Below are 25,410 nucleotides of genomic sequence, written 5' to 3'. Positions count from 1 at the left end.
ATAATCCAACTAAGCTCTCTGTGTGGGGCTGGCAGAGCAAACACCCTACAAATATCAGTTCCCACTTCTTTCTATGCTCTCTTTCCACAGGGAAATATGGTCACTGTCATTTGCCTTTCAAAAACACTGGGGCTAACTCATGTCTTCCTGGGATATATATTTTTCTACAATACAGAATTGAACATAGCTTGCAACAAGTATGTCTAGAATAGGTTCTTCTCATAACTGTGGTTAAAACAAAACAAATAAAAACATAACCAAAAGTCAAAAATTTAACTGTTTGAAATGTATGATTTGGTGACAAGATATGGACAATGCTGCCCAGCCATCATCACTACCCAGTCTGTGCCCAATTCATCAGCACAAACCAACTAGGAATCTATTCCATGTTCCCCTCTTCTTCCAGCTCCTAGATTTTCTTAATTTAGCTTTGCATCATCCATATCTTTCACATAAATCAAATGACAAAAAATATGGTCCTTTTGTGCTTGGCTTTTTCCATACAGTTACTTTTCCAGATTTGTCTACCCTGCAGCACATCCTTCAATACTTTTCATGACTAAATGGTATTCTCTCCCACAGACATACGACAATTTATTTATCCATCAATTAACTGATGGTCATTGAGGTTGCTTATACCTCTGGTTACAGTGAATACTCTTCTGCTATGAACATTCATGTTTGAGTTTTTGTTGAACATCTACTTTCAATTGTTTTGCACATAAACCTAAAAGCAGATTAGATTCAGAAAGGTCCCAACTTTTTAACACTGTGATACTGACAATGCCATCCACAATGTTAATGCTCAAGAACTATGCAATCAGACGACCCTCTACCCTCCAAAGTAACACATGTTTTAAGCAATCTTAGAATTCTGTGTTGGCCCACATGCATAACTCTGCTTGCCCACATGTATCCCACAGGCCATGGGTTGGACACACCTGAAACATTTATACACATGCACACATATAAGCTCAGCTATATAGGCATAAATAATTAATATATAATTAAGTAGAACACACATAAAGGCTAATATATGGTAGAGCTGCCTTTGCCATATTTCTTTTGTTAAGGTCTTTCTTCTTTCTCTGTCATCACTGGTTGATGCTCTCCCAACTCCACAACTGTAATCTTTTAAACAAAAACAAGTCATGTCTATCCCTTGCTTACATATTAGCAGAGATGTGTGCGAATGCTCGACAGAGCTACCCATGTTAGGATGGACTTTGTTCTTTCTCTTACATCACAAAACTCCTCCACAAGGGGATATAACACAGTGTTAGAATTCCACCAGCCCCACTACTGAAATGAATGCAGCTTCTTTAAGGCTCTATTTGCCCCTCTGAAAACTGAGACTTATTCTCATGCCTTTGGTTTGCTACTCGAACAAAATGGTTTAGTCCCTTATGAAGTATCAAATAGTGCCTGGCACATAGATAAGGCCATTAGTGATAGTTCTCCTTAATAAATTCTGATAATATTTTTCTTCTTATACTAAATCCAGGAATCACACAGATCTCTAGAAAAATCAACTTATCTGTTCCAATGCAGATCCATGTCCTTAAAATGGGTATGATGAAGAATGTCAAGTCTGTTGTCATGGTTGTTATCTGAACGATACACTTGCCAGTAACCTAACAACCCACATGACATTTCCACTTAGACATCTAGGAGCATCTTAGAATTGATGAAGCACACTCAAGATACCATCATGAGGGGGAGCTGGGAGAAGGATAAACAGAGACCCTCTTCACTATGTCTGCAATGTTTCATGACTCCCAAACTGTTCCAAAAATCAAAGTTGTAACATTGATTCCTAATAATAGCAATTGCAACTTAGCTTACTATTCTGTTTCTTTATAATAATAATGATAAAGTTAACAGGACTCTCCTGCCCTAAAATGCAGATGCCCACGGTTATGTAGCTAAAAACTGGAGGAGCCAGAATTCAAACCCAGAAATACAGCCCTAAGGCTTTTGTTCTTAGGCTGCTTTCTGGTATGAGTACACACTTCAGCAGTTGTATGGAGTGGTTCATCTATTGCCTTGTCTCCAAGGTGTATTGAAGACCTGGTCACTCTTTGGCCTACCAACCACCCCAGTGTCCTGCCACCATGCATGAGTCTGCATATGTTTCTCCCCTTACCATAGATGAATTACCATAGTATTGCTTTTACAAATTCAATAGCTTGACTATGAAGAACATTCGAGGTCAGTCACCAGCTTGGAAGTGGTTCTCTAGCCACAGACAAAGCTTGGGATCACTGAAGCCTGCCAGCACCACTGCAGGTTTATCAGAGAAAAATTACCCAAATTCCCTAAGCCAGAAATGTCCAGGGGAGGTGTCCCTGGATTCCTGGCCCTTGGAATCTTATGATAACATACAGTAACTGTTTTTAAAAAACAAAAGCACAATTACTAGTCATCCTGTTTCCAGACTGTGTTATGCCATAAGATACACTGTAAAAGGACAATTTAACAATTCATTTAGGAAGATGACTCATTTAGTACAGTGCTCGATACATGAGCATGAAAACTGGGTTTTGAGTGCCGGCACCATTTCAAGTTGGGCAGAGTAGTGATGTCTGTATCCTCAATACCAGAAAATGTGGAGTCAGGAAGATAGCTGGAGCTTGCTGGTCCTCCAGTCTAGCTAAAACAGTGAGAGAGACTCTGACTTACAAAGTAGGCTGGAGGATCAGTGAAATAGTTCAACAGGTAAAAAGGTACTCAATGATGAGCCTGGCAGACTCAGTTAGACCCTTGGGACCCACATGGTAGAAAGGGAGAACCAACTCCTGAAAGTTGTCCTCTGACTTCCATACATACACTGTGACATGCACATACCATTCACATACACAAATGAATAAAGAAGTGTAATAAAAAATAAGGTGGAAGGCAACTGAGGAAGACACCTGGAATGGACCTGACTACCTCATGCAGGCACACCACATGCATGCATGCATGCACACACACACACACACACACACACACACACACACACACACACACACACACACACACACACAAATTAAGGCAGGGTTGGAGATAGTGGCCCAGCTGTTAAGAGCACTGGCTGTTCTTCCAGAGCACCTGAGATCAAATCCCAGTATCCACATGGCAACTCACAACTGTCTGTAACTCCTGTTCCAGGGGATCCAAACCCTCACACAAACATACACCCATGCAAAACACCAAAGCACATAAAACAATAAATAAATAAGTCATTAAATAAAGAGGACGCTCGAGAGAGTGTATTTTAGAGTGTAGGCCTGGTAAGACTGCAGTTAGAAACTGGCCTGAGCTATGTGACTTGTGCAAGCACCACTAGCTTCAGTGTTTTGAGCACTATCATGATAAACACAGGAACTCAGGAAGTGAGCTCACAGGGCTGGGAACCCTGACACATAGTAGGCCCTCAGCAAATGTTCTCTGTGCTGTTTACTGAGATTCATGAAGACTGCCAGTGTGTGCCAGCATTTGAATTCATGTCTGGCTGCTTCCAAAAGTCAGTCTTACTTCATTATCTCTCACCCACTGTCTTTACTCCTGTTCACTAAGGAGTCATCTGTAGGAAGCCTCGGCTCCCCTTTGTAAGATTTGGAAGTTGCAAGGCATCTAGGATTGAGTCTGCTCAACCTGATCACCATGGCAAGTAATTTGCAAGACAGAAGACAGAAAATGAATGGAGGGGAAGTGCCAACTGCTGTCCGTGTGTGTGAGTGTGTGTGCGTGTGCTCGTGCGCGTGCTCGTGTGCACTTTGCGGGGACTGGGGGGGGGGTACCACAAAGCACCATATGGCCCTGCAATTAGGGAGGAAGAAGATTGCCAAGGGCAAAAATAACCCTGGCAAAACTGAATACGGTTGGCAGGAGAAGTCAGCCCAGGCCAGCTCCTTCTCCATGCTGTTCTCATTCCCCAGGGGATGTTACTGTCACTTCTTCCCATGAATTTGAAAGGGAGTTGAAAGATGAAAATAAGTCTGATGATAGTGGATATTTCTAATAACAGGTCATTAAAACAATTTTCTCCTTTCCTAAAAGCCTGAGAATGAACAGCTCTTCAAAGGAAAGACTGGCTCAGGAGATCAAATTGCTAACTTTGAAGATGCATAAGGACCTCCTTCTCCCATCTGAGAAATATAGAGGTAAATTCCCAGCTCTGAAGGATGCTTCTGGCTGCATGAAGTTAGAGACAGAAGCAAGAGGTGGAGACTTCACAAGTCCCTCGTGTGGATTTTCATCCAAGGAAAAGAACAGGGAATGGACTCAACTGCATCCCTAGAAGGAAGCAAGTATTTTTCACCAGAGGAAAAGCAGCCTTGTCACCTTCCCAGTCTGGAAAGACTTCCAACGTTTCCCTCACTTCCTGTCCAATGGAACGAAACTATCAATGGCAGTCAAACACCATCACTCACTCACTGGGAAGCTATTTTATGCATTGAAGATCGGGTGGGCGATACAAGGATAGAAAAAGCCAAAGTCTGTATTTGGCAAAATGAAAATTAATATTTCTTAAAATAGAGATCAGTTAGGTAATCACTTGTCTTAATTATGACACCTCAAGATTTTTTTTCTTGACAGCTTATAGTCAAAATCATCCTGATTGCTGTCGCTTTGGTTCAACAGCAGCTGAGGAGGTTGGCTTAGATCCAAGGACCATGTGGGAATTTTAAGAATACACACTGAGCACTAGAATTGTATTCACTTAGTGAGATGTTCACAGCATAGGGGACATGTTGAAGAGAAACAGAAAAGCCAACCAGTGCCTGAAATCCTGCTGAGGGTCCTGGTAGCTCTACACCCCCAAGAAAGGTATCTCATAGTAAGGACAGTAGCATTTCCGGTGACCTTTAACCTTTTAGCCAGCAGGCACTTCTGATTTTGTGTCTGTTGTATATGCTGCATCAATACCATAGATTATCTTTTTTGGTTTTTCAAGACAGTTTCCCTGTGTAACAACTCTGGCTGTCCTAGAGCTCACTCTGTAGATCAGGCTGGCCCCAAACTCAGAAATCCACTTGCCTCTGTCTCCCCAGTGCTGGAATTAAAGTCATGCACCACCACCCCAGTATCCACACAGTACTTTTATATACTATGATATCAGGATAAAATTGGATAAAATGACAAGAAAAGTGTGTGTGTAGTCCAAAGTCCTTCCTTATCCACTGGCATATTGTCCAAGACACACAGAAATGCTTAAAATTAATATGGTAAAGTTTAATGTTTCAATTAGACATAATAATGGTCAATAATTAATAGTAGTGGAATAGAACACTAATAACTATAACATATAAATGGAGTTTCTTTTGAAAGATTTTACTGTATTGTAGACCCCTACAATGTCATGATATAATTTTTTTCTTTACTTATTAGGCCAAAGAACATTTACCTTTTTGAAAGAAACACTTTTGGGCTTCTCTTTGTCATATCCCAGTTGTCAGCACCATTAGTACCACAGTTCCTTGAACAAGCACTAAAATACCATTAACAGAAAATCAAACACACTAGCTACATAGTAACTAGCTAGTGAGTATGGCAATACAGCAAGGCTACACCAGACCAAAGATGATTTACATGGTGGCTGGGACAAAGTGAAACTTCAGAGCATGCTACTCAGGGGCATGTGACCTAAAATTATATCTGTGATTTTCTATTTAATATTTTCAGACTCCAGGTAACAAGAAGAAGGAAGGGTTCTCTCTCCTGGGGGTCCCTATAAAAGATGGTGATGAGATCTCTGTTCACAAAAAGAGCCAATTCCTTTCAAAGTGTAGGCTGAAATGTCTATTACAAATAAGACACCTCACTCTAGTCTCCATGGTCTGGATTCCTGCTACCAGCTCCAAGGTCCTGAGGGTCATGTGAGCCTGACCTTGCCAGGCACAGATCCCATTCTCCAGTCAGAGTGTTCTGGAGTGGCCACATGACCTGGATAATCTGGCTGAATTCAACAGCAGGATTTTGGTTACAAACACTGAGAAAAAGAAATGTGTTGCTAAGGTGTAAAAGAATGCATTCACACCCAACAGGCAATCAGAATGTAGTTAGATGACATCAACACATCAAAAGACAGATCAGAGACTGGGGGTAAATCCCTACCGTGCTCTGAGCACCTAGATCTAGCCAATGACTGAAGACAGTTCCTTTAGTTCTTATCAAGTAGTCAGAAACTTTTCTTTTCTACCATTAGAATGAGTTAGGATTCAATGAAAAGAGTTGTAAGTGAAATGAGAGTGTTGCTAAGGTTAGCACAGGCTTGCCATTCTCAATCTTTACAAAATGAACCAGAACCCACTTTCTCTAACCTAAGGTATGGATGCCATGCATTTAAACCTCAAGTGTTGTCTACAAATATGAGGCAGGACAGAAAGGCAGAAGAAATTAAGGTGAATGGGAAAGAAGCCCCTCACCCCAGAGTCTAGTTCAAATATCAAACAGCAATAAACCATGCTAATGGCCAGAGGGTGTGATTTTGAATTTAATTTTACCCTTGTCCTGGTTATAAACCTGCACCCTTCTGAGAATCTCACAAATAGCTTATGAATCATCTTTACAATCAAAACACGCCTTAACTCCCTTGTGATCAGTACAGTGAGATTGTTTCAACCCTTTCAGACCATGTTTCTATCTTAACAGCCAGAGATCCTGTCCAGCGATCCTCTGGAGTGACCCTATGGCCTCACTTACTGGGGGAGGGAGAAGGAATAAAGGAAATGGAAAAGGGGAGGGGATAGCCAGGCGTTGGTGGTGCATGCCTTTAATCCCAGAAATCAGGAGACAGAGGCAGGAGGATCTCTGTGAGTTCAAGGCCAGCCTGGTCTCCAGAGCGAGTGCCAGGATAGGCTTCAAAGCTACACAGAGAAACCCTGTCTCGAAAAACAAAAAAACAAATAAACAAACAAAAGAAACAAAACAAAACAAAAGATGGGGGGAGTGTAAAGGGATGATGGGAGAGGGAGAAAAGGAAAAAAAAAAACTTGAAGTTTCTTAGAAACTCTCTGAACAATGTGCCCTCAGAAGCTATCCAAATGGTATGGATAGTTATCGTCAAGACACTTAAGTCAGTGCTGTCTCGGTCTGTCTCTATCTCTCAGTCTTGAACTTGGAATGTAGTCAAGCAAGGTAGACCTTCAACTGCTGATTCTCCTGCCTCCATCTGCCAGTTTGGCTCTCTTTTGAGAACCTACAGACATGTCTCGGCGTGCATATACAATCCTTTGCCAAGGACCATCTCTCCCTCCCTAATGTCTGCATTTACATCTATGATAGAATACAACTTTGCTCCGGACTGCCTCATTCTGAAATTCCCTGTGATGAAGTTGGGAATCCTGGCTTCCCCTAAGTAGAAGCCTCTAAAAAGAACCCTGAGACTGCCACAGGAACAGTGTGGAGCTGTGTCTTCAGCTCTCCCAGCCACTGACATACAGTGATGTTGGTGTGCCTTTGTGCTTGCCATCACTACCTCCCTCCCTCTTCTCTCCAATAAACTCCTACTGAAAGCCTTGCTCAACCCTCTTAAGGAGGGACAGACTGGTAGCCAGAGGAAGACAGGTGGGAGAAGACAGAAACTAGCTCTCTTTTCCATCTGAATGTTCAAACCGCACGAGAGAGGAAGAGACAGGAGGGAAGCAGTGAAGATGGGTGGATTCCAAATGAGAACCTCCTAAGGCTGGCCACACTTTGTAAGAAAAGCAAAAACCACATGACTGGCATCAGAGTCAAATGTTTCCAAAACAACTTCCAAAGCCCTCTCCTTCCACTGACTCATGGAGTATGAAGTGAAAGGAGACAGTCACTGTCACAACAACAGTTAGATCATTTACACACTCACTAACATACAGCAAAACCAAGAGGCACTGCTGGGAGCCAGGAGACTAATGGCTTCAAAGCAAACAAACATGGCAGCCAGGAACAATGTTTTGGGTAACACAAACCGAGGGGCTAGCTATTCTTTACCCAGGCTGAAGGGCACGGAGCAACTCTCTTCTGATCATTCCCTCTCTAGAAGCCTAAAGCATTTCTCTTGGTGTGCCAAGTACTTTCTGAAATGTATATTCAAAAATCAATCACGTAGAGGGAGACTCACACCACGTTATACTCTCAGAAATCTGGCAGATAAAATATTAAGGCTTCTAAGAAAAGTGTGTAATTGGACTAAAAAATTAATCATAGCATCAATGTGATTCTCTTCAATCAGTAAGATCTGCTAGAGACTGCAATCTCATTTAACCATACAGCCAGAACGCAATTTATGTCCTAGATAGATGAACTCAGAACAGCCACTTTCTCTCCATTTGGATGGACGGGACTCTCTTTCTCTCTCTCTCTCTCTCTCTCTCTCTCTCTCTCTCTCTCTCTCTCTCTCTCTCTCTCTTTAAGGAAACCAGATACACATGCACACACATAAACCACCACCAAGTACAAAGTGAACTTTTCCCACATGCTGCCAAGGGGCCACCTGAAAGGAATATACCAATCTCTAGGGAACAAGAATACCAACCCCCTGAGAAGGCTGTGTCCTTTTAACCTGTATCTGCATTTGTGATTGGGGCCAAAGCATATGTGCTCAATAACAGGAGTGTAAGGAAACATATGTTAAGTAACTCTGCAGCACAACATGAGATGAAAAGCAGGGCACAGCTTTGCAGGCTGCTGGAAACACAATGGAAGCCCCCCCCCCCCCAGGCTTTGAACAGGGTGTGTACAGCTAGTAAGCAATATGCAGCAGATGCCCAGCATGGAGCATTTTCCTGGAGACATAACAGGTGGCCCTTAATAGAAACAGAGCACACACACCAATGGTGTATAAAGTAGTCTGGTTTATCAACTGTATGTTCCTTTCAGGCTTAGGAACCTAGAGAAGGAATAATCCCTGGGATTCTTGGTCACAGGCCAGGTGCTCTAAGGGGCTTTAAACAAAGTGGGACCAGCTCTGCTACTCAGGCAGCAGCTCTAGCTCTCTCTCTCTCTCTCTCTCTCTCTCTCTCTCTCTCTCTCTCTCGCTCTCTCGCTCTCTCTCTGCACAGACACTCAAGAAGGAAATGCATCGTTGCTTCCTCATGAATCGATGGAAAACATGTGATCAAATCACACACTGACGGGGCTCAGCAATCAGATAGGCTCAGAGGGAAGTCAGAAACTGCACACCAGGACAACTCAGACATTCAGTAGCTAAGCTAATAATCACAGCCAACAGAAGACTTCCTAATTTATGTTTGCAACTGGACTACTTTATCTAAAATAGCAATGTGCCCTTTATTCTCTGTCAGCTCATGCTGCTTTATTATGCTCCACAGAAGTATGTATCACCATTGGCATTTTACATTTCTTTTGGGTTTAATACTACATTTTGGGGGTGGGGTGGGGAGTGGGGGGCAGCGACAGTATCTAATATGGACAAAGCTGGCTTTGAACTCACTGTTGTAGGCGAGACTGGCCTTGATTTTCTGATTCCTACCTGTAGTCCCTCACCAGATCCTGTTCGACATTCTTGCTTCATAATGGAAACTGAAGCATGCTTACTGCTAAACCCACAGTACCCAAACCAGTACCCAACAGAAAGAAAAGTTCATGGCTCCAAAACAGGACAATGTATATAAATCCGAAAAATAGACAGCTATATGTTTTGTATTTGTTTTTTTTTTAAATGACCCATGTCATAATGACAAAGATCATATGTTTCCCTAACTTGAATTAATAATAATAATAATAATAATAATAATAATAATAATAATAATAATAATGGAAAAAAAGAAAAAAAAAAGATCACATGCTTTTGTTTAGGGGATGAGGTCTCATGTGGCCCAGGCTGGCCTCAAATTCACTATTTGTCACTATATGGCAAAGGATGACCTTGAAGTTCTTATCTTCCAGTCCACACCCCAGGGGTTAGAGATGTACAGCCTATCATGATGTGTGCTGGGCTTGGGGTTGAACTCAAGGCTTTGTGCACTCTGTGCTAGTACTCTACCAACTGAACTACAATCCTAACTTTGTGAAAAGGGTTTTGGATATTGTAGATATTGACTTAAACTACAATTATCACTGTTTTTTTTTTTTTCCTTTAACAAACACTGACTCGATAGTGCATTTCAGCAAGCTGCCTGAGAGCAGCTGGGAGGTAAAGCCATTCATTTATCGAGAATTTCATCCACAGTACACAATTCACACCTTTACTGTAACTGTCCCTCTCCCTTCTTCCTCATGGTAACAGCAAATACAGCCATGCTGATGGGACACAACCCTGTGGGAGAAGGATGGAGGTGCAAGGCAAGGCTTAGCTTCGTGGTTCCCAGTGGTGCAATGAAGAGCCAACCCACCTCCACCTTAGGCTTAAAAGACATCTTAACATGAAGACAAACTAGGTTCATTCGTGTTTATGACCAAATCAGTTTCTCTAGGATTGGGCTATGTCCCACCTATAACCTTAACTACAAATAGTTCTGTAATGTCTGTTTTGGAAATGGCAATCATGTCTTTATTTCAAGAAGTTGTTTATAACCATCTTGCATCTCTACCTTTGTTTCAAAAGGTTGTATGACCACCTTTGACTACCTTGTTATGACCAGCTTGAAACCATATCTTGGTTTCAGGTCATTGGGAATAACTTGCCATGCTTATGCTCTGCTCTTGTAACCCCCTACTAAGTCCCCCTACTACTTGGAAACTGCAAACCCCTGAAAGGCCTTGTCTACCTCATATTCAATGCTGCCCTTTGAAACCTTGCCTTAGGGGAAGGCAGCTGGTGTACATGACCAAAAAAGCTTGCTTTAACTAATTTGGCTGTGCTGATTTGGGTCCATGGTCTTCCTCCTCCCATCTTTGGGATTAACAGCAGTCAGCCCAAAAAATCCTGAGTGCTCCCCAGTCTCTGGAGGGCAAACAACTAAAGTAATTTGTTATTGTTGTTGTTTTTATTTGTTTGCTTGTTTTTTAAAGATACTCAAGCAACACAAACCAGGAACATTTTTAAAACGCCTATGCTTTGGCGAAGGCAGGAGAGTCATGAATTTGGCACCATTCTGAGCTACAGAGTAAGATACCATCTCAAAACTCCAAAGAGCTAGGAAAGTGGCTTAGTGTTAGAACACCTTTACAGATGCAAAAGGCCCCCAGTTCAGTCCCCAGCACTGAAGACACTGTCTGTGCTCTAGCCAGGAATTCCTGGCTAGAGAAATAAACAGAAATCTGAACAAACATCAAAACATAACAATGTTTATCACAGTCATTTACAAAGGAGAAATTGTTGGGAATGGTAGCCCATGTGGCTGGAGCAAGAGGATGTCAAATTTAAAGACAGCCTGGGCTTTAGACACTGCTTCTCAGGGGGGAGGGGATGAAGAGAGAGAGGAGACAGAGAAAGAACAGGAAGGGAGGGAGGGAGGAAGGAGAAAAAAGAAAGAAAAGTGTGACAAATGGAAGTAATTTGTCACTGTAGATAATTAATGAGTAACTTCCCGTTCTCATGAGAAAATATTGTTCAATAACCAAAAATATTTGAGAAAAACAGATTGTACAACGGTCATGATGTGTTGATATATTTATTATATCAAGAGGATACAAAAATATATAGACAGCGCATTACCATGAATCTATACTTAATGGGAGTTATAGAATCAGCTGTAGATAATAATGAGAAATATAGCTGAATGCCCACCATGATTATTGCTAGATCATGGAATTAAGAATTTTTCTTTTATTTTCAGAATCTTGTACTTTCCAAACTGTCTCTAATGAATGACTGCCACTTCATTTATAAAATGCTATACACACACACAATACACACACGTGACCAGAAGAAAGGTAGTGCAATGGGTAAAATGTTTGCTATGCATGTCTGGTTACCTGAGTTCAGTCCCCACCACCCGTGTGTCAAAGTAGTATAAAAACAGTGACTTCACAAAGCTATTCTCTGGGTTCACACATGTGCTAGTCTTGCTGCCTATGTGTATCAAGAGCGCTAATAGAGCTCAAGACCTGCAAAAAGCAGCTGGCCTACATGCAGGCAAGCCATAACCAAATCCTATGATGGTTATGATGTTTGTTTCACACACAGTCTCAGGACAGAGCCTGGAGTTCAAACACCACACACTGTACAAGTGCCCAACCATGAAGCTCCATGACTATGGGAGCAAAGTTTGAGCATTGTTCATCTAAGGAATAGGTGACTCCAAAAGTCCCAAACAAGAGCTCCTCACAGGGTCTCTGTGAGTCTCCTAACCCAGCCATGAACTCACACAGTCAAGGATGTGGATTCACTCTGGTGACTGGGAAGAAACTGCTTCTGGCAGACAGGCATGCTAAGAGTTACATTTCCTGTGAGTGGGCAGGGAAACCATGGAAACTGGCGCTACAGGGCACTTAGGGGCATCCAGGTAAAAGCTAGCTCTCTCCATTTCAGAGCAACCTCTTGTCTCAAAATGAAGGCACTGGTGTAGGAGGCCAGGGAACTGTGGACCCCCTCATTCTTCCTCTTCCTAAGCTACGAACCTCCAGAGGCCAGGAGGGAAAGATGGCTTTAACTATAGGATCCTGTGTAAAACGACCTCCCACTTTTCAGCCCATTTTTTCGAGCCTATGAGCTCAGCTTTATGCAAGCACCATTCTCAGAGATGTCCAAAACAGAGGCTCCTTGAGGGGTGGGGTAAGCCCACACTTCCCATGTAGCAGCAAACCCATGAAGAGAGGAAGGAGGGACTAGGAAACAGACACAAAGAGGAAAGCATGCTGGCTCTGAATACACTGGAGCCACAGCAAGGCAACCTCATGACCCCTGCCACCAAGTAGAGACAGCCTGGGAGATGCTAGTGGCTCGAGTCCCTTTCCATCTTCTTGCATAGGCTCCTAAGCATGTACTCAGCATCACACCCATTATGACTGCCCAGAAAACATGGCTGTCTGGAGCAAACTGGAGCAAGCACACAGAGTGCTACGCTAGCACTTCAGACGCTTGCTGAGGCAGTCAGGCTTCCCACCCCTGCAGCCGCTGGTTTACCTGCCTGCCAAGCCTCCTCAGATCCTACTCAGTCACAGCCTAAGTCCAGGCAAGCATTCTGTGGCCAGCTGCCTCATCATCAGGCACCTGCGAGCTGGGTAGCAGCTGCTCCCCTTATGGGATCACAGGCAGGAGACATGGCCCTGAATGTCCCTCAGCCCACTCCCACCTTCTCAAGGCATGCTACTCACACTCCCTGCCCATTCCATAAGGTCTTAGATAAGGTGGGCTGGGAGATAAACAGGCTTTCAGGACACCCAGTAGGTAAGGGGATCCAATGGTCCTCACCCTGAGTTGCTACAGGCTTAGAAAAGGAAGTGGAAACGACAGTGAAATGGCTGTGTTGAGTTTACTTTGAAATAAGGCAGAAAAGCAGTAAGGCTTAACCTAAACTCATAATCAACTTACTTATGACTATTAAATAGCACCTGCCATTTTCTTAGGTGATTATGATGAGCTGCACTCTCTGTTCTGGTCCAGACCACTCTGAAAGCACTGTGCTATCCTAACCCACTATGCAGGTCCATTTTGGAGATAAGTTCACTTTTTTGAGGAAGGATGATTCTGGCCCTCCTTCCATGGGACAAAAACAGGATAACTTGATATTCTAACAGTTATCTGTAGGGCTATCCTGGCTCAACCTTGCAGTCTCAAAGCTGATGTCATCTCACTGCATACCATTTCAGAGATGGGTGACTATTTGTTTTCCCCTTTGAAGCTTAAAACCCATGAAGCTCAAAAAGCTAAGAAATAATGGAGCAAAGGCTCTGTCCAGTCCAAACTCAAAGATAGTTTGCCCAGTATCATTACCATTTATAAACTCTTAATGTCAAAAGGACACCATGTCTATTTGAGACTGGGAAGATATTTCATCCTTCCATTGACAAAAACATAAAAACTTTTTTTTCCCTATACGGACTCTGTATAGCCCCATCCCCTAGCACGTGTGCATGTACGTGCTCTCTCTCTCTCTCTCTCTCTCTCTCTCTCTCTCTCTCTCTCTCTCTCTCTCACACACACACACACACACACACACACACACACACACACACACACTGCCCTTTTGAATCCACCACCTCTGGCCAGCTCTTCTTTTTGATTCACATACAATTTCAGTTTTAATTTCAGGTGGACTCTTGCAGTCATTTGTGGGGAATTCAAGAGGAATAATCAATGTGGCTAAATTGGAATTGGCCCCAGCATGCTCACATCATTGCCTGGAATAGCAAGTCTACTTACAAAGGAAGCGAAAAGCAATGGTTTGCTGTACTTTACAAAATACTCCAGGGGTATTTCCATGTGGCTTAAAGAAGCGGAGGAAATAGAATCTACATTGAGGGGCTGCAGCAGGCCTGCCTTCCGGGAGATGGAAACATTAGCTAGTGGGGAACACTCACTTCCACTTATTTTTTATGCAAGGACCAAGGGTGGATTTCACCTGCAGGGTCCCCCAAAACAAACTGGTATAATTCCCCCAAGGGAATTATACCTCAGAGAACCAGGTCATCCTGCTTCTGGTGCAAGTAGTGGGATGCAGAAGCTTCAAAAGTGTGGCAAGCTAGTCCTGCTTGAGTAAAAGGTGACTTTCAATTTGGAATAATTACATTAGGTCATTCAGTGGGTGGAGTGGAGTGTCTGTAGTACATGGGTCTCCTGCTGAGAGGGCTCTTCAAGGCTGGGTGTTAGGAGGCAGAAAGCTGGTAATTAGAGGCCCTGAAGCACACACCTTTGCTGATGAAGAGGGCTGGAGAGCAGCCCTGCTCGGGCACTGGTGTGTGTGTGTGTGTGTGTGTGTGTGTGTGTGTGTGTGTGTGTGTGTGTGTGTGCCTGTGCATTCTTAAAATTAACATTCACTTCATCAAGTTTTATAAGCTTCAGAGTGATGGGAAAAGAACAACTCGAAGCAAAGGCAAACCAAAGCCACTTGACAAAACCCTGAAACCCGTAATTCAGAGAAAAAGATATTTGAACCTACTCCCAAGCATCCATTTAGCACAGGGTGAGAGAATAGGGTACACTTTGAAGCATCAAACAAAATGGGGGGAGGGCACTGTCAATTTCTGAGCTGCACACTTATTGGTTTATTGCACCGATCCACTCCTCACCAAAAGGAACAAGAAAATGAGGGCTTGCTGGTGACATCACCGTTCTTGTCTATTTCTGGTTGTTTCTAGCAAAATGGACCTCATGGAACAAATTTAGCTTCTCTTGGGCCCTGACTCCACTCGATAAGGGTGTATGCAAGCTGTAATCTGCTTATAGGAGGAAGTTTAGAAACAAACTTAGGCCCAGAGCCACTCCTGACATGATGCATATGAAAACCATCAGGCCTCCTCTGGGCACACAGGCTATGCTTTAGAAAGTGATGGGAGATAAATTCACTGCTTGCTATACTACAGTCATCAATTCAATTCTCTACTTCAAAGTAACGAGGATTAGAGTCTGGCGCTTGCCTGCTCAGGAACTCATATACCTAGGAGCACCCCAGGTCTCACCTCAAACATGAACAGCTACACTGCACTCCCAGGTGGAAAGGCAGAGGGAATGAGGACAGCATCACTCCATCAATGTTTCACTCTCTTAAATACGCCACGCTGATTATGTCTAAAATAACAATACTGGTGCTCTCTCTCCCTCTTGTAAGCACCTCAAGATGGATAGAAACTTAAGTATGACTTAATCTATGAGCTATGCAGGGTAGAACTCTATTAAGTCATGTATTTGGAGACTCAGTAGCTAGAGGCAGTTTCTACATTAAACTAGAGTGGCCACCCAGAACTCACTCTCTGCGGTAGGTATCTTATCCTACATTTTGACCACTGATGTTTCTTTCTTTCTAAAGGTCCTAGCTAGCTATACTACACTAAGCTTATGGCCCTAGCACCAAACAGAATAATTCAGTTTGACTCCAGCATCTTTTTCTTTAAATATTACCTCTTTATTGATTCAATCCTTTATGGGGGGAGATGGCATTTCACTATGTAGTCCAGGCTGCCTTGAACTCACTACATATGCCCAGGCTAGCCTCCAATTCATGATTCTCCTATCTGTGCCTCTTGAACATGGCCATTAACACATTTATTGTTATTATTACACACTTTCTTATAGTTTACTGTTGCAGACATTTGAGAATTGGCAGAGCACAGACTTTCACAGTGGCACACCTGTGCCTAACCAGGATCTCACATCAACAGCACAAGTGGAGAGTCAGTCCCCAGTTAGCATCTTACTCAAGCTAACAGCAGGGCAGGAAACACAGATGAAGTGAGAAAGGACATCCTTGCTTAGAGGTGCTGCTGCGTCTTGTCTCTGTGGACTTTCTAGTCGGTTTTTAATATGAAGATGGGTACAGCTTTGTAACGGTGAACAGTGTTTAGGCCTTTGCTATTTGAGTTGCCTGTCCTGCACTGAGCTCACCTATCACTCTCCCCCAATTTGAGGCAAATGTCTGGACTTTACTAATTCTTGGTCTCATCTGGAATTTTTCATAGAGATTATGGGATACTTTTGAGGTATTGTTGTAAAATTGAGATCAGACTGGAAAAGAAAACTATCTGGCTTACAGCAGTGCTTTTCAACACATGTTTTCCTTATTACTTCCACTATTTCACTCCTCCCTCTCATGCCCATCAACCTCTTCTACCAAACAAAGCTAAACAGCACAGATACACTTTGGATATTCCAGAACTCTTCACATCTGTTTATGCAAATCTTTACAGAGCAAATATAGCAAATGTCATCTGTCCCCCCACCCAGTCTTAGTTAGGTTTTTACTGCTGTGATAAAGCACCATGACCAAAAGCAACTTTTGGGGGGTGAGGGGGGTTGGGGGGTAGACTTTGACTAACATGAAGGAAAGTCAGGGCAAGGACACAAGGCAGAAACCTGGAGGAGTGCTGCTTGCTGCTAACTGCCTTGCTCCTCAGGGCTTGCTCAGTCTGCTTCCTTAAACAATGCAGGACCACCTGCTCAGGGGTTGCACTGCCCACAGTAAACTGGGCCCTCGCACATCAATCATTTACCAAGAATACACCCCACAGGCTTGCCTACAGACCAATCTGAAGGAGGCGTTTTCTCAACTGAGGTTCCTCTATCCCAATGACTCTAGCAGTGTGCAGTTGGCAAAAACAAGCAGAACACACCCCTGAGGAACTACTTTTTGCCCACTTCAGGTTGGCATGGCTTCCCACTGGGAAGGCATGGCCAAGAGTCTGGCATGTAGTATTTCCCAATGATGAGGTGGGAATGAGAATGGCCCCCATAAACTTGTATGTTTGAGTACCTGGTTACCATTTGGTAGAACTGTTTGGGAAAGATTAAGAGGTGTGATTTCTGTGGAGGAGGTATATCACTGGGAGTGGGCTTTGAGGTTTCAAAAGACTCAAGTATCTTCCTACTTGCAGATCAAGATCTAAGGCTCTCAGCTGTTCCTGCCCCATGCCTTCATGGACTCTAGCCCTTGCTGCTCTCCCAGAAGAATCATATCTAGTTCCCAGAACTCACATGGTGACTCACAATTACCCGTAACTCACTTTCAGGGGATTTGGTACCCTCTTCCACCTCCTCAGGCAACAGGGATGCAGTTGTACATATATGCATACATGCAGGCACTAACACATACACATAAAATAAAATACTAATTCTTTTAAAAAGATGATAGGAATACATCAAGTCTGATACCCAAGAAGCTAAAGCTTGACTAGCAGGGTTGGCAGCATAAGGAGGCTGGGCTGGATTGTTGTGAATCACAACAATCATTTTATGGATGAAGAAAGATAAGAGCAGTGCTGTGGGGCAACCAGATGAGAGTGGCAACTCTTGACTGGTCAGCTAAGGCCAACTAGTACTTGAACTGTTGATTTTTCACAAAGTCTGCTTATTTCAGATAGAATGTTTCAAGGACCTGCCCCACACTAGGCCTTTTTAGGAGCATGGAAATCAGCCATGAACAAAGACATCTATACAGTCACAGACACCAGTGATTTTTCTCCTCACAGTAGCTACTGAGCAATACCTACTTGGGGAGTTATAACCTACCACTACTGACATGTCAAGTTCAAAGGCCCTTGTTGGTTTCCACACAGAGAACATGGCAAGTTGTTCATGGACACAGCACAGCTTTGACTCACTGCCTTTCACTCAGCCACTGCCTGACATGCAGCAGGTGGCTGGAATAAAGCTTAGTATAGATCTCCTGGATAAGAGAGAGGAGGTAGTACTTCCACAAAAACCTAGAGCCTGGAATAAAGTATCTTTTCATTTAACCTGTTTCTTTTCCTGGGAAAGAAGAATGATGTATGCACTAGTCCCATAAGCTCTCAAATGTTTTATGGCATGTCTAAGTTAATTCTTTGACAATTATGTATATGTGGTATAGTTGCTTAGGTGCTTGGTCAGCACCCACAAGACCCTAGGTTTGAGCCCACTACTGCATGCTAGTGCATACACCATGAACTCTGGAACAGCAGTAGAAGCAGGCTAGATTGTATGGCCAGTGTGGAAGACATGAAATACTATCTCAAGACACAAGCAGAGAAATACAAGTGCACATAAGTGTGAGAAAGAGGAGAGAGGGAACAGGAAGAGGAGAGGGAAAGGAAGGGAGGGTAGGAGGAAAAAGGGAGAGAGAGAGGGAGAAAGCAGAGGCAATAGGCAAAGCAAGAAAGGGGTTAATTGCACATGAAAGTGAATTCATTTGGACACCCCAAATGGACCTCGGAATCTAATAAATAAATAAATAAACTGTGATTCAAAAGAATTTATCAAGCTGCTTTAAAAGATAAGAATGATCATTTAAAGGAAAATGCCAAGAATTCCAATGAGCTTTGCCAGGCATGAACTATTCACACACAAATGAAAACAATATCCGTCTTAAGGGTTTAAACATGTACTGGGTCTGGACTGGGGAGATAGCGGAGTAAGTAACGTGCTTGCTTGAGCAAGCATGAGGACCTGACTTCAATTCATAGAACCCCCATAAAATCTGAGTCTGGCAGTGTGTATCTGTTACCCCAGTGCAAAGGGCAGGCACATCCCTAGGCATGCCTCAAGTTCAGTGAGAAACCCTGTGTCAAGTAATATGGTAGAGACAGAATAAAAGAATTCACCATCATCAACCTCTGTCCTCCTCACATGGGTGAGCACAGTTGAGCAAATGCACATGCCCGCTCTCTCACTTTCTCTCTCTCATTAAAGAAGGAAAAAAGGCCACCATGCTTTTTTACATTTTGAGTAGAACTATATCTTTCTTAGTAGAGCTTGCCTTCCTCTCCTAGCTACCTGACACATTTATTCACTCTCCACAATGACATCTCCAATTTCAGGACCAATTCTATTATTTCTGAAGGTTGGTCCTCTCTCCAACACCTGCCCCATGAACTCACACACACACACACACACACACACACACACACACACACACACACACACACACCACACTTTAAAAAAAAAAAGAAAGAAAGAAAGAAAAGAAAGAAAGAAAGAAAGAAAGAAAGGATCTCATGAAAACCAACCTGAGCTCAAACTCATTATGTAACTGAGGATGACTTCGAATTTCTGATCCTTCTGCTTCCACCTCTCAAGTGCTGGGATTACAGCTATGTGCCATCATGTCTGGTTTACCCTAGGCTGAGGAATGAACCCAGGGCTTCATCCATGCTAGTCAAATATTACCAACTGGGCTACATCCTCTGAGCTCCTGGTTCCCTTTATCTGACAATGTCACCTCAGTCCATCCCATTCTAGATGCCAGAAGCAGAGGTCCTGCTGGACAACAGCTCCAGCCACTCTAAATTCTGACAGGCTTCCTCCTAAATACATCGCACATCCATCCACTACTATTTCACTGCCAATGTTCTCACCCAAAATGATCATTTGCCTGCACAACTATCACAGCTTTCCAGCTGGCTTCCCTACCTATAATTCATGCTGCTCGCAGAAAGCAGACCCATGTCTTTAAAAAAAAAAAAAAAGAAAGAAAGAAAGAAAGAGAAAGGAAGGAAGGAAGGAAGAAAGAAAGAAAGAAAGAAAGAAAGAAAGAAAGAAAGAAAGAAGAAAAGGGGGGAAAAAGAAATCCGATTGTCACTAACTAGCTTAAGTATTCAAAGAATAAAATTCTTCATTTGACCTCAAAGGACATGTGTGATCTGGTCCCAGTCAAGCTCTTGAGCATGGTCTCCCAGTGCATCTGAGGATCTTTCCAAAGAACCCTCAATTTATCTGAGTTGAACAGCATCTTTTTAGAATGGACATTAACAATCTTCCAGATTCTGTGTGTGGGTGACTCTCTAGATGGCCCTTAAGAAGCCCTAATTCCTTTTATTTGGACTCTTGTACATTCTCCACCCACATAATACAAAATTGATTTGTATAACAACAAGAAACAAAGAAAGGAAGGAAGGAAAGAAGGAAGGAAGGAAGGAAGGAAGGAAGGAAGGAAGGAAGGAAGGAAGAAAGCACAGGACAAGAGAGGTTATATCATTCCTAAGATGAGGTGATGATAAAACAGTGGAAGCATATCTTGTTTGTGCATATGCTCTATTGGACCTGTCCTATGGAGAGCCATCCATACTAAGGGACTAAAACAACACTGCAAAATACATGCTTCAGACATGGGTAAATCTTTGATGATTACAGTGAGAACAATAGGCCAGTTGTACCCTCAATAGAGTTCTTGAGTCACAACCACCACCCCTGGATTCATGGTCCACAGCAACTGTGGTAAACAATATAAATCTGTCTTTATAAGTTGCTTCTATTAAAGAAATGCAGTCATCATTGCTGCTCAGAGTCATCTGACACAAGCGTGTCGGACCGAGTTCGGCAGCGGGATCCAACACACTGAGGCCCAGTGACAGCTCTGTCTCCAATTGCTGGCCCAGTGTCAGCTCTGCCTCCAATTGCTGGCCCAGTGACAGCTCTGCCTCCAATTGCCGGCCCAGTGGGACCCGGCACACCCGAACACTGCCGGCACCCAGGTAACAGTAACACCTCCATCCAAGAGAAGAGGACCGACATCAGAGTATTGGATCTGTTTGCATCTACCAGAAGAGAACCTTGGTCCCACATCCACCAGGAGAACAAGAAACTCTTGCTACACCCACCAGAAGAAAGGATGAGAAGAGGACAAGGTAAAAGCACATCCAACAACAGAAAACCCAATATGACACCACTGGAGACTAGGAACCATACACCTGTAAGACCTGAACATTACGATGCAGATGAACCAGAAGAGAATTACATTAAAAGCATCTTCATGAAAATGATAGAGGACCTCAAAGAAGATATGAGAAAATCCCTTAAAGAAATGGAAGAAAAAACTAACCAAAAAATACAAGATATCAACAAATCTCTCAAGGAAACAGTTCAAGACCTAAAAACTGAAATAGAGACAATAAAAAAAAGCACAATCTGAGGGAAAGTGAAAATAGAAAAGCTGGGTAAATGATCAGGAACTACAGATGTTAGCATAACCAACAGAATACAAGAGATGGAAGAGAGAATCTCAGGAGTTGAAGACACACTAGCGGAAATAGATTCATCAACCAAAGAAAATCTTACGTCCCACAAATCCCTATCACAAAATATCCAGGAAATATGGGATACCGTGAAAAGACCAAACCTAAGAATAATAGATATAGAAGAAAGTGAAGAAATACAACTCAAAGGCACAGAAAACATATTCAACAAAATCATAGAAGAAAACTTTCCCAACCTATTAAAGAAATGCACATGGTATTAGAAATATACTTATTAGGTTCAATGTCTTGGTGATGACCTCTCAAAGAAGGTTGTTCTCTTTTCCTGATAACTACATACTTACTGGACTATACTAGTCCATGTTAATGTCCTCATCAGTCTGTCTTACCCCTCATACAGTATTTCTAGAACTTTCTGCCAGGCAGAATGGAGCCCTCAAAAACATTACATAGTTGAAGTCACCACTCTAACCATTCAGCTGGAAGACTTTCCTTCAATAACAATCACCTTGATAATTTTGCTCTTTGTAGGAAACTAACAGATGCAATATAAGCCTTAAAATTGAACATTAATTAATATCAATAATAGATAACAATGTAGACAAGTTCTGAAGGGAACTTGTCTTGGCTTCTATAGTTCTATAGTTCACCTTCAGGAGAGACCTTGTACCAAATTGCTTCCACCTAAGATTCGATTAATAAGAATAAAATTGTATCTGCTCCAGGTCTGGCCCAGACTGCAGTCTTCTGTCAATTCCTTACAAATACACACAAGTCTCAGACATGAAGACTTTCTCATCCTTGAGAGATAACTTTCATCCTCACCTTTCTGGGTACTAGAGGAAGATGCTACTGGTGTCTAAACGGAATGTATTTTAGCACCTCACCAATGACTGTTCTGCCACAATGTTATTCTGCTAGTGCCAAATGGATCATTAAGAAAAACACAGCCAGCAAAACCCCAAAGAGGGTTGGCAAGCCACCAATACTGAATGTGTGTAATCAAACAGGTGACAGGTCCTATTTTTTTCCATGTATCATTCCCTTTCAGCCACTGTCCAATTTCTACTCTCATGGTTAGAGAAAGCTCTGGTCCCACTTCCAAGAAATACATGGGTTTAGGCCAACATTTTCAATGGATTGGCTATAAAGGATATGGTGTCTGAGCTTTCCTTGAATGTAGTTTCAACTGAAGCACTAAAATTGAGAGGGGTGGGGGAAAGGAAAGAAAAGGAAATAAAGAGACAGTATGAGATTAGAGAAAGAAAAGGAAAGGAAGGAAAAAGTCAATTCATGATGATAGTGCCATAAAACCCAGAAGTCTAAGTAGTCTATTCTGCATCGAGGATACAGAGGCTACAATTGCTGACACTCATGAAAGAAGAAAGAGTGATCAAGTGAGTGAGTGAGTTGAGCAGGGAGGGAGCAGGAAAAGGAAATGAGTGTTTAGCAAAGCATCCTGATGTATTTGCTCAGAATTCCTGTAAGAAAAGCCTAGCCACTAATTTACGGAGTTGAGCGTACTACCAAGCACAAAAGCTTTACATAATATAAAACCATTTCCACTTCACTAATGTAAAGGGAATAATGGCAGAGAACAGTGAACATTCTAAAGCAAGAAGCTTTAATGACATCATTCTCAAGTATTGCTTCTCTCCTAGGGTGGAACCAAATGAACAAGCCATATATTCTATTCTACCAAACCAGACAGCTCAAAAGCCTTTCAGCACACATGGTGTGGAAGGAAATGGCCCCCAAAGGGAGTGGCACTATTAAACGGTATGAGTATGATGCTGGAGTAGGGGTGGCATTGCTGGAGGAAGTAAGTTACTGTGGAGGTGAGGTTTGAGGTCTCATATATGCTCAAGCTACTCCCAGTGAGACTGACCACCTTCTGTTGTCTACAAGATGTAGGACTCTCAGCTACTTTTCCAGCACCATGTCTACCTGCACACTATCATGCCCCACCATGATAAAGAACTGATCCTTTGAACTGTAAGCTAGCCACCCCAATTAAATGCTTCCCTTTATAAGAGTTGCTATGGTCATGGTGTCTCTTCACAGCAATAGAAACCCTAACTAAGACATATGGGGATTAATACAACACACAAGGACAATGCAACACCAGAAAAATCTCTTTTTGGATTCACTTTCCCTAGTGAACTCATATGCTAGGACCCATGTTATTTTTCCTCAAGAATAACTCAAGTGGAACAGAAGACAAGGGCATTTCCCTTATGTCACTGATCAGCAATTAAAAGAGACAATGTCTTTCAAAGAAGAGGGTGAAGGATTTTTACACTTTTCTTAATCATCCTTTCATGCCTTTTTATTGTTCTGGTTCAGCTTTTGAAATAGGGAGGTTTGCTTTGTTTTGAGGCTAGCCTTGAACTACTCAGCCTCCTGAACAGCTCCAATACACGTGTGTGTCACCATAAGTCTATTCTTACTCTGAAAGGACAGCTTTTGTGTCAAACTAATAACCTACTTTAAACACAAACCTATGTGAAAGATTTATTCTATACTATCTTCCATTTCCAAAATAGCAGTTATCTACGCGGGCATATCTATTCAGTACTTTAAAGTGCTAACATCTGTATTTTTTATTTTTTCTAAAGAAACATTTATCTCTACTATTTCTTATTTCTACCAGTCTAATATTCCTATGGTGTCAGATGCTGCATCGGGTAATTTAATCCATTCCTTTTTAAATCTGTCCCAAGTTCCAGTGAAGTAGGGAAGACTATTCTCTTTTTATAGAGCAGAAAATGGAAGCCAAGAGAGGTTTACAAAACTCATCTAGAGACTCGGGAGAGGACTCAGTGGGCAAAGCCACTAGTCATGTAAAAGCTGGCTATTCAGCCTGAGCATCTGCAGTCGTAGGATAGGGAGGCAGGGGCAAGAATACCCCATCAGTTCACAGGCCAACATGTCTGGTATATGCACAAGTGTGCACATGTATGTGTGAGTGGGTGTGTGTTTGTGTGTATACCAGCAGTAAATAATACATAAGTAAGTAAAGAAACCTTAACTCACAGTGGAAAAGTGAGTGACAACACCAAGGTTGTCCTCTGACCTACAAAATGTCATGAAAAGCACATGTGTACACCTGTAGATATAGGAGATACACACATATACACATGGGCCACACACATACACACACATACCTACCTAAATGCACATGGTTTGAGGCACATGGATGACTGTAATGCTTTTTTTGAAATATAATCTTCCAATAGTGATAGTTAAAAAAAAAAAAGTGTCAGGAACAATATATATTGATTTCTCAGAGTTTACCAGCATTGGCTTTAAGGGAAAGTCACATACTTTTGGGTTTAATTGTTTTTGTTTGTTTGTTTGTTTTAAATGTAGCATATCCACGGTGATAGTGTAGCGATATATACTACTTTCACTCACACCCTATAGTAAGGAGAGCTTATAATAGCTAGCTCACATGTTAATAGCAGTTTGGGATTCTGAGGAACTAGCCAACTCCAGTTAACTTACAGGGCTGGAGTAAGCGTGAACTGTGGTCAGGTATAGAAAGACAGGCAAAGGGACACATGAAAGAAATAGTACCAGAGGGGAAATGAAACGCTACCAAAGAACCCACCTCATCCAAGATCACAACAGGCACTAAAGTGTACTCACACACCAGGGCTCCTGACACTGTACCTACTGAGAAGGGCCAGGGATCTGTTACAAAACCTGCAAACACAGGAGTCATCTGGGAGGAAGAGGCCTCAGGGCTTGGTCCTGAGAGGAACTGATTGGTAAACTGATCTAAGGATCAAAGCAAGTGACTTAATCCTAAATCTCTGAAGAGGCAGCATCTAGGTATGTGTCTTAGTTAGGGTTTCTATTGCTGTGAAGAGACACCATGACCAAGGCAACACTTATGAAGGACAGCACTTAATGTGAGTGACTTGCACTTTC

At 42.5% G+C, this 25,410-nt stretch overlaps 1 protein-coding gene across 18 annotated transcripts in view; it reads right to left on the bottom strand.

Annotated features, from left to right (window-relative positions):
- Magi1 (membrane associated guanylate kinase, WW and PDZ domain containing 1) overlaps window positions 1-25,410 on the bottom strand; it is a 604,931-nt gene that overhangs the window by 160,059 nt on the left and 419,462 nt on the right. The gene's annotated exons all lie outside the window — the stretch shown is intronic.

This window comes from Cricetulus griseus, chromosome 8, assembly GCF_003668045.3.
Source record: "Cricetulus griseus strain 17A/GY chromosome 8, alternate assembly CriGri-PICRH-1.0, whole genome shotgun sequence".
NCBI lineage: Eukaryota > Metazoa > Chordata > Mammalia > Rodentia > Cricetidae > Cricetulus > Cricetulus griseus.
This window is presented reverse-complemented; position numbering and strand designations above follow the sequence as displayed.